Source organism: Macaca thibetana, chromosome 16, assembly GCF_024542745.1.
Source record: "Macaca thibetana thibetana isolate TM-01 chromosome 16, ASM2454274v1, whole genome shotgun sequence".
In the NCBI taxonomy this organism is placed as follows: domain Eukaryota; kingdom Metazoa; phylum Chordata; class Mammalia; order Primates; family Cercopithecidae; genus Macaca; species Macaca thibetana.
Genome location: NC_065593.1, coordinates 5,330,317 through 5,337,456, shown reverse-complemented (window position 1 = coordinate 5,337,456; position 7,140 = coordinate 5,330,317). Strand labels below are relative to the sequence as shown.

General features: G+C 47.7%; 1 pseudogene; it reads right to left on the bottom strand.

Annotated features, from left to right (window-relative positions):
- Window positions 1-3,915: 3,915 nt before the first annotated feature.
- Window positions 3,916-6,750, bottom strand: LOC126938794 (coatomer subunit gamma-1-like; annotated as a pseudogene).
- Between the last annotated feature and the right edge of the window lie 390 nt (window positions 6,751-7,140).

The following is a 7,140-nucleotide window of genomic DNA, read 5'->3' as shown; positions in this document are numbered from 1 at the left end:
TAAACAAAACAGAACAACACAACAACAAAATCAAATGGGTTGGACAAGCTTGCCAGATGTCCTCAGAATGCAGCACTCTTTTTTTGTTTGTTTTTTGAGGCAGAGTCTTTCTCTGTCACCCAGACTGGAGTGCAGTGGTGCGATCTCAGCTCACTGCAACCTCTGTCTCCTGGATTCCAGCGATTCTCCTGCCTCAGCCTCCCCAGTAGCTGGGACTACAGGTGTGCGCCACCACGCCCAGCTAATTTTTTGTACTTTTAGTAGAGACGGGGTTTCACCGTGTTTCGACTTCCTGACCTCGTGATCTGCCTGACTCGGCCTCCCAAAGTGCTGGGATTACAGGCCTGAGCCAACCCGCCTGGCCAGAATGCAGCACTCTTTACTTGGAGATAATGCCAACAAACAGGCTTAGGTTGAAGGATTATAACGGTCATGTAAAATTGATAATGCCTATAGTCCCTACCTTTAGTAAGTACATAGGCACGTTCCAAGTTTAGTCATAGCTCCTTGTAGTTTCTTTCTTTTTCTTTCTTTCTTTCTTTCTTTCTTTTTTTTTGAGACAGAATCTCGCTCAGTGGCCCAGGCTGGAGTGCAGTGGCACGTGACCTTGGCTTACTGCAACCTCCGCCTCCCAGGTTCAAGCGATTCAACTGCCTCAGCCTCCGGAGTAACTGGGACTACAGGAGCACGCCACCATGCCCGGCTAAACTGTTGTATTTTTAGTAGAGACGGAATTTCACCATGTTGCCCAGCCTGGTCTTGAACTCCTGACCTCAGGTGATCCACCCACGTTGGTCCCCAAAGTGCTGGGATTACAGGCATGAGCCACTGTGCCTGGCCTCCTTGAAGCTTCTTACAAGTAGAAGCACTAACAAAGGACGATGCATTCCTCCTCCTGCTTTCTGAGGATGCCCTACTCTGTAACAGAGTAGTTACCAATAAACTTGCTTCTTTCACCGTGCTCTGTGACTCCCTCTGAATTCTTTTCTACGTGAAATCCAAGAACCTGCTCTTGGGGTCTGGATTGGGACTCTCTTTTCTGGCAACAGGAACATGTGCACTCAGGGCAGAGCTCTCCCAGGGGTAAAAGGATTTGAATATTCAGAGTTCTCCAGCAAATAGCTGACATACTGGTGGTGGTTAGAGATATCTAGGGTGAATGTTCTAGAGGTAAAGGTCCTGGTGCTGGTGAGGCATGGGGATGCCAGTGTGTGGAGGGGGTGGGGCGGAGGGGTGGAGATGAGAGATTCAAAGAGCAGCAGGGCAAGTGGAACTGATCATCCAGTGGACATTGACTTCATGGAGCATGAAGCTAAGGCTTGGGGTTTGTGAACAAAAGCCTCTAGAAAATGAGCAGGAAGCAGAGTAACCAGTGGGTTTGTGAGGAACAATAACAAGGTGAGCATGAAGCTGTATCCTGGGTGCCACGAGGTTTAAAGGAAAATAAGCCAAATCATTTTCATGTTGAACTTGGCTTAAACTTTCTAATCATTTTCTATCCTCTGAGAATTCCTCTTATGAACATCATAGAAATGGCAGCTTGAAGGGTAACAAAATATTTATGATGTACAATGAATGTAGATATTTGCAGCTTTTCATGTTTCAGATAGTTAATCTTGTAAGAAAATTAAGGGAATGTTCAAAATGCAATTTTCAGCCAGGTGCGGTGGCTCACACCTCTAATCCAAGCACTTTGGGAGGCCAAGGCAGGCGGATCACGAGGTCAAGAGATCAAGACCATCCTGGCTAACACGGTGAAATCCCATCTCTACTAAAAATACAAAAAACTAGCCAGGCGTGGTGGCGGGCGCTTGTAGTCCCAGCTACTCGGGAGGCTGAGGCAGGAGAATGGTGTGAACCTGGGAGGCAGAGCTTGCAGTGAGCCGAGATAGCACCACTGCACTCCAGCCTGGGCAACAGAGCAAGACTCCATCTTAAAAAAAAAAAATGCAATTTTCATATTTTTCAATGGCTTCATGCTGGAGAATTGAAATAAAATGGAGTAGTACACTGTTTATCCAATCTCACTTCATCTAAGAGAAAAGCACATCTGTAAGTCAGTACAAATCTTTTGATCAAGTATAAGACGTTCTGAGAAAATGTCTTGTTATGACTAGAAAAAGTAAAAGCAAATAAAAATCAGCAATGTTCAAAAAGAGCAGCTTTGTTGGTCTTTTCCATCAAGTGGATAAAGATTTGACAGCTCTAATGCTTGCTGCTGATAAATTGTAAGAGAGAATAGGGAGTACAATTAACTTGATTTGGATGTGGAAATTTGATTCAGTCTCATTTCCAGAGTTTGTGAATATTAACGCCAGTAGAAAAGTCCAGCCCCAGGAACAAAGCACCTTCTAGTTTCTCTAACATCCCTGGTGGATATTCCAGCCTGCCCTCAGGGCTGCAGAAATTGCAATGAGACTGTAATGCAGTCACTTTTGACCTGTGTGAGCAAGAATGTTGTAGCTTTGGCCAGGCTGTCAGCCAGATGTAACAAGACAAATTTAAACACAGTGTGCCTCTGCACAGCCCCACACCTGCCCAGACGCATCTAAACCTGGACCTGTCACATTCAGTTAATTCCAGAAGTCAGCTCTTCTCTCTTCTGTTATAGCTGAAGGTGCCCAAGAAGAGAAAAAATACAATTTTCACTTTTTTTTTTTTTTTTTTTTTTGAGACAGAGTCTTGCTCTTTTGCCCAGGCTGGAGTTCAGTGACACAATCACAGCTCACTGCAGCCTCAAACTCCCCAGGCTCAAGTGATCCTCCCACCTCAGCCTCCCAAGCAGCCGAGACTACAAACACACACGACCATGCCTGGCTAATTTTGGTATTTTTTGTAGATACCGGGTCTTGCCATGTTGCCCAAGCTGGTCTCGAACTCCTGGGCTCAAGCGATTCTCCTGCCTTGGTCTCCCAAAGTGCTAGGATTACAGGTGCGAGCCACTGCACCTGGCCTAATTTTCACTTTTAAACTCAAAATCATGGCTTTATTAACAAAATGAAAACTTTTTTGTTAATTTCAATGTATATGGCAGGGGGTGGGGTGGTGAAGTACATGTGATGACCTTGGACTGACTCTAAGAAACACCAAGAAATGGGATTGCAAGTATTTGGATTTCCTGGCGGGGCTGGGAGGTAGCCTCTCACCAGCCCTGCTTTACCAGTTTTATGCCTGTAAGAAAGGGAATTTTTTTTTCTTTTTCTTTTTTCTTGAAACGGAGTCTCGCTCTGTCACCCAGGCTGGAGTGCAGTGGCACGATCTCGGCTTACTGTAGATATTTGCAGGTTTTCATGTTTCAGATATTTAAACTTGTAAGAGCTGCCCCCCGCAGTTCACACCATTCTCCTGCCTCAGCCTCCCGAGTAGCTGGGACCACAGGCGCCCGCCACCACGCCCGGCTGATTTTTTGTATTTTTAGTAGAGACAGTTTCACCATGTTAGCCAGGATGGTCTCGATCTCCTGACCTTGTGATCCGCCCACTTTGGCCTCCCAAAGTGCTGGGATTACAGGCGTGAGCCACCACATCTGGCCAGGAATTTTTTTTTTTCCAATAAATACATGTTGATTTATTACAGGGATAAGATGGCTTCTTGGGGGATAAATTCAAGAGGAGTTGAGAATGTTTTATTCATGATGTCACTTTCCTGGAAGGGAGGATAGCAGGATTTAGGACAAGCTAAAATTATCCCCTATTTAAAAAAAAAAAAAAAGTCACCCCCAAGTATTCCCGGGTAGGGGGCAGAATAAAATATATATATATGCATGCAGAATAAAATATATATATATGCATGCAATGATTCCTAACTGTTTTTGAATACAGAAGCTTGGGAAAGGGTTTCTGCTGGTTTCATGAGGAAGGCACAACTTCCAGATAGTGTTGGGGAAGGGTATAAGGTCCTATGCAGGCTGGCTGCTTAGCCCACAGATGCCAAGATGATGTCTACTGGCAGCTCCTCCAAACTTCTGGGTGTCAACTGCATTGTCACTGTGTCCAAAAGCGGCAGCCGAGAGTGCACTAGGATGTCATGACCACCCCGGAACACACCAGCCAGGAGCAACATGTGGGTGTTCTTGTTACCCGGAACTTTGACCTCTCACAAGGGTTCATTCCCAAGAACTTCATAATATTACCCACAGCCTCTTCAAGTGCCTTGATGGTAGACAAGCTGAATGTTTCTTCCTTCTCAAATTCATCCCTTACCTCATCCCAGGCTGCTTCAAAGTTCAGTTTCCTGACTTTTGAATGTGATCAGCTACAGTAACTTCCAGATCTTCCAGCACATACTCATCCTCATAGCCTTCATCATCCGTCTCCCCAGTGGTGGGATCACGGTCCTTGACAGTGAGCTTCATCATGCAGCTGAATGTGCAGGTTGTGGCATCTTCTTTGGGCAGTGCCACCAGTGTGTAGCAGGTCCCAGGCTGGTTGTAGGGCAGGCTCTGGGTAGGCACGTAACAGAACACCTCATAGGCCTCAGTGGGCTCCATCTGCACTGTGACATTCTCCAAGGTCTGGTCATTGACTGTGTTTGTGCAGTCAAACTGAAACACCATGTGGTTGGTGAAGGTGTGTTTGGTGCAGCCGATGACATACCCCCGTCTCTGACTCAGTGAGGGCCACGGGCTCAGGTGAGGACTTGAAGAAGGGCCCAAGTCCCTGGAACTCTGGCACCACCACCAACTGCTCCTGAAAGATCTCCTGCCTGGTAGCTGCCACTTTCTCAGGCTGTTTGACATCTGTGATGGGAGTACTTTCTGTTCTCTGCTCTGCCGTGGGTGCCATGGCCAGGGGCACAGACTTGAGGTCAAAAGGTTTTTCTGATGGTTCTAGAGTGTACTGCTGCAGAGCCCTCTCCAGACCAGGATGGACACAGTCAGACCATTTAGGATATAGCCTGCATTGGGGCTTTCTGCTTCTGCTCCAGGGCATTTAGGTAGAATGTGGCTCGGTCCCTTACTTCATTGCCATTATCCATCACACACCTCTTCAGCAACACCAAGATACTGGGTAACATCTCTTCATTCTGGGCTCCAATCTTGGCCAGAGCCCTCACAGCACCTGCCCAGACCTCCTCATGCTCCAAAACCACTCGCTTATAGATGAAGTGGATGTACTTTGAGGGATTGGTGGTCTTGGACCCCTCCTGGCCCAGGAGATGTAGAATACGGGTGGCCAGCACTGTGAACTCGCAGTCCTTGATGAACTCGCACAGATGTGACAGCCCTGTCTCCTTGCTGTCTGAGTTCTCCTCAATGATGCTGATGATGCAGTCCACGGTGGTGTGCTTGTACTCAAAACCACCCTCTTCCCACAGCATGGTGAACAGGAAGTTCATGAGGATGGCATGTTTGCGAGGATACTTCTGACACAGGGCACTGATAGCCTGGACAACCACCACCTTGAATTCATCCAAGATCTCTGACATGAAGGAGGAGAACTGCTTCATGAGGTGGTCGATGCTGCTGTCACTGCCCCTCTTAAGGAGGGTGGTGATGGCCAGCATGGCACGGCTGCGGTTTCAGTCTGTGACCAGGTTCTCCAGATCCAGATTACAAGCTGTCACAGCTGACAGATGCTTCATGGCAACCTTACTGAGGGTGGGAACAGCAGCATAGTGGAGAGCAGCCTTGGGTGAGCTGCAGAAAAACTGGAGCACTGACACAGCAAGGGGCAGCTCTTTGGCACTGCAGCCTGGCAGATTGGCAGTGACCAAGGCGGCTTTGTACACCCCCATCTTGTGCTTGTTTCTCAAGCAGCTGTCGATGAAGTCAAACAGTGGGCTGTCACGGCTGCCATCCTCCTCTTCCAGCTGCTTGCTGGCCACCCAGATCATCATGCAGTAGGCAAAGGGAGACTTAAGGCCGTGCCAGGTGACCTTGCTGATCATCTTATTGGTGGCCAGGTGGTCATTCTTACGCACATGGTACAGGAGCCCTAGGGCGTGGTACTGGACCATGATCTTATCACTGGATGCCGCCTCCTGAGCCTCATTCACCCAGTGCTTGACCACATCAAAGCTGCACTTTAGCAGGTGCAGGGAAGACATGAGGGCAGAGCTGGAGCCACTGGGCACCTTGTCCACAATGGCTTGTTTCATGTAGCACTCAGTAGCCTGCAGCATGGTGCTATCAGTGATCTGGCAGAGGGCTCACACAGCGGGGCCCCGGTGGTTGTCCTCTTTCCCAGTCATGTATTTTGTTAGGCTGCTGGCGACAATGATGACATCCTCTGTGATGCAAGACATCTCCTTGATGGTCAAGTAGCACATCCGATGGAGTGTGGGATCATTGGACTGAAAGAGCTTGGTCATGGCAAAGAAGGCCTCGGTCGCTTCCGTGGTCCCCAGGTGCTCCCCCTGGTTTATAGGATAAAGAATCTTGGTGAGGATGTGGACACATTTCCAAGGGTTGATGGGAGTTTCATTAAATACACCGGCCTCCTGGAGTACGGTACTCTTCTCAAGGTGCTCGAATGGGTTGGAGCCTCCACCCGACTCTTCGTCCTTCTTGTCGAATTTCTTCAACATAGTGGAGTCGGTGGGGTGCAATGCAGCAACGCAATGCTCAAGGGGCACGGCACAGAGTTCTTTTGTTTGTTTGTTTGTTGTTTGAGACAGAGTCTCTCTCTGCTGCCCAGGCTGAAGTGCAGTGGTGCAATATCAGCTCACTGCAACGTCTGCCTCCCAGGTTCGAGCGATTCTTGTCCCTCAGCCTTCCAAGTAGCTGGGATTTACAGGCCTGCACCACCATGCCCGGCTGCCTGGCTAAGTTTTGTATTTTTAGTAGAGACAGGGTTTCGTCATGTTGGCCAGGCTGGTCTCAAACTCCTGGCCTCAAGTGATCGGCCCCCCTCGGCCTCCCAAAGTGCTGGGATTATAGGCATGAGCCACCGTGCCTGACCAAGAAAGAGATTTTCATTAGATACCAACAATAGCAGGCTGGCTTATTTTATGATGTCTAATATCCTTAATAAAATGTCAAATGTTTTTGAAACATGGTAGATACAATTAAAATCCCCTGTGAACCTCTCCTGAATCTCATTCCCTTGTCTTCTACTGTATGTATAACCATTTTTTAAAATGTATTTATACTTTTTCTACATGTGTATGTATATACAAATAATATGTGAAATTTCACCT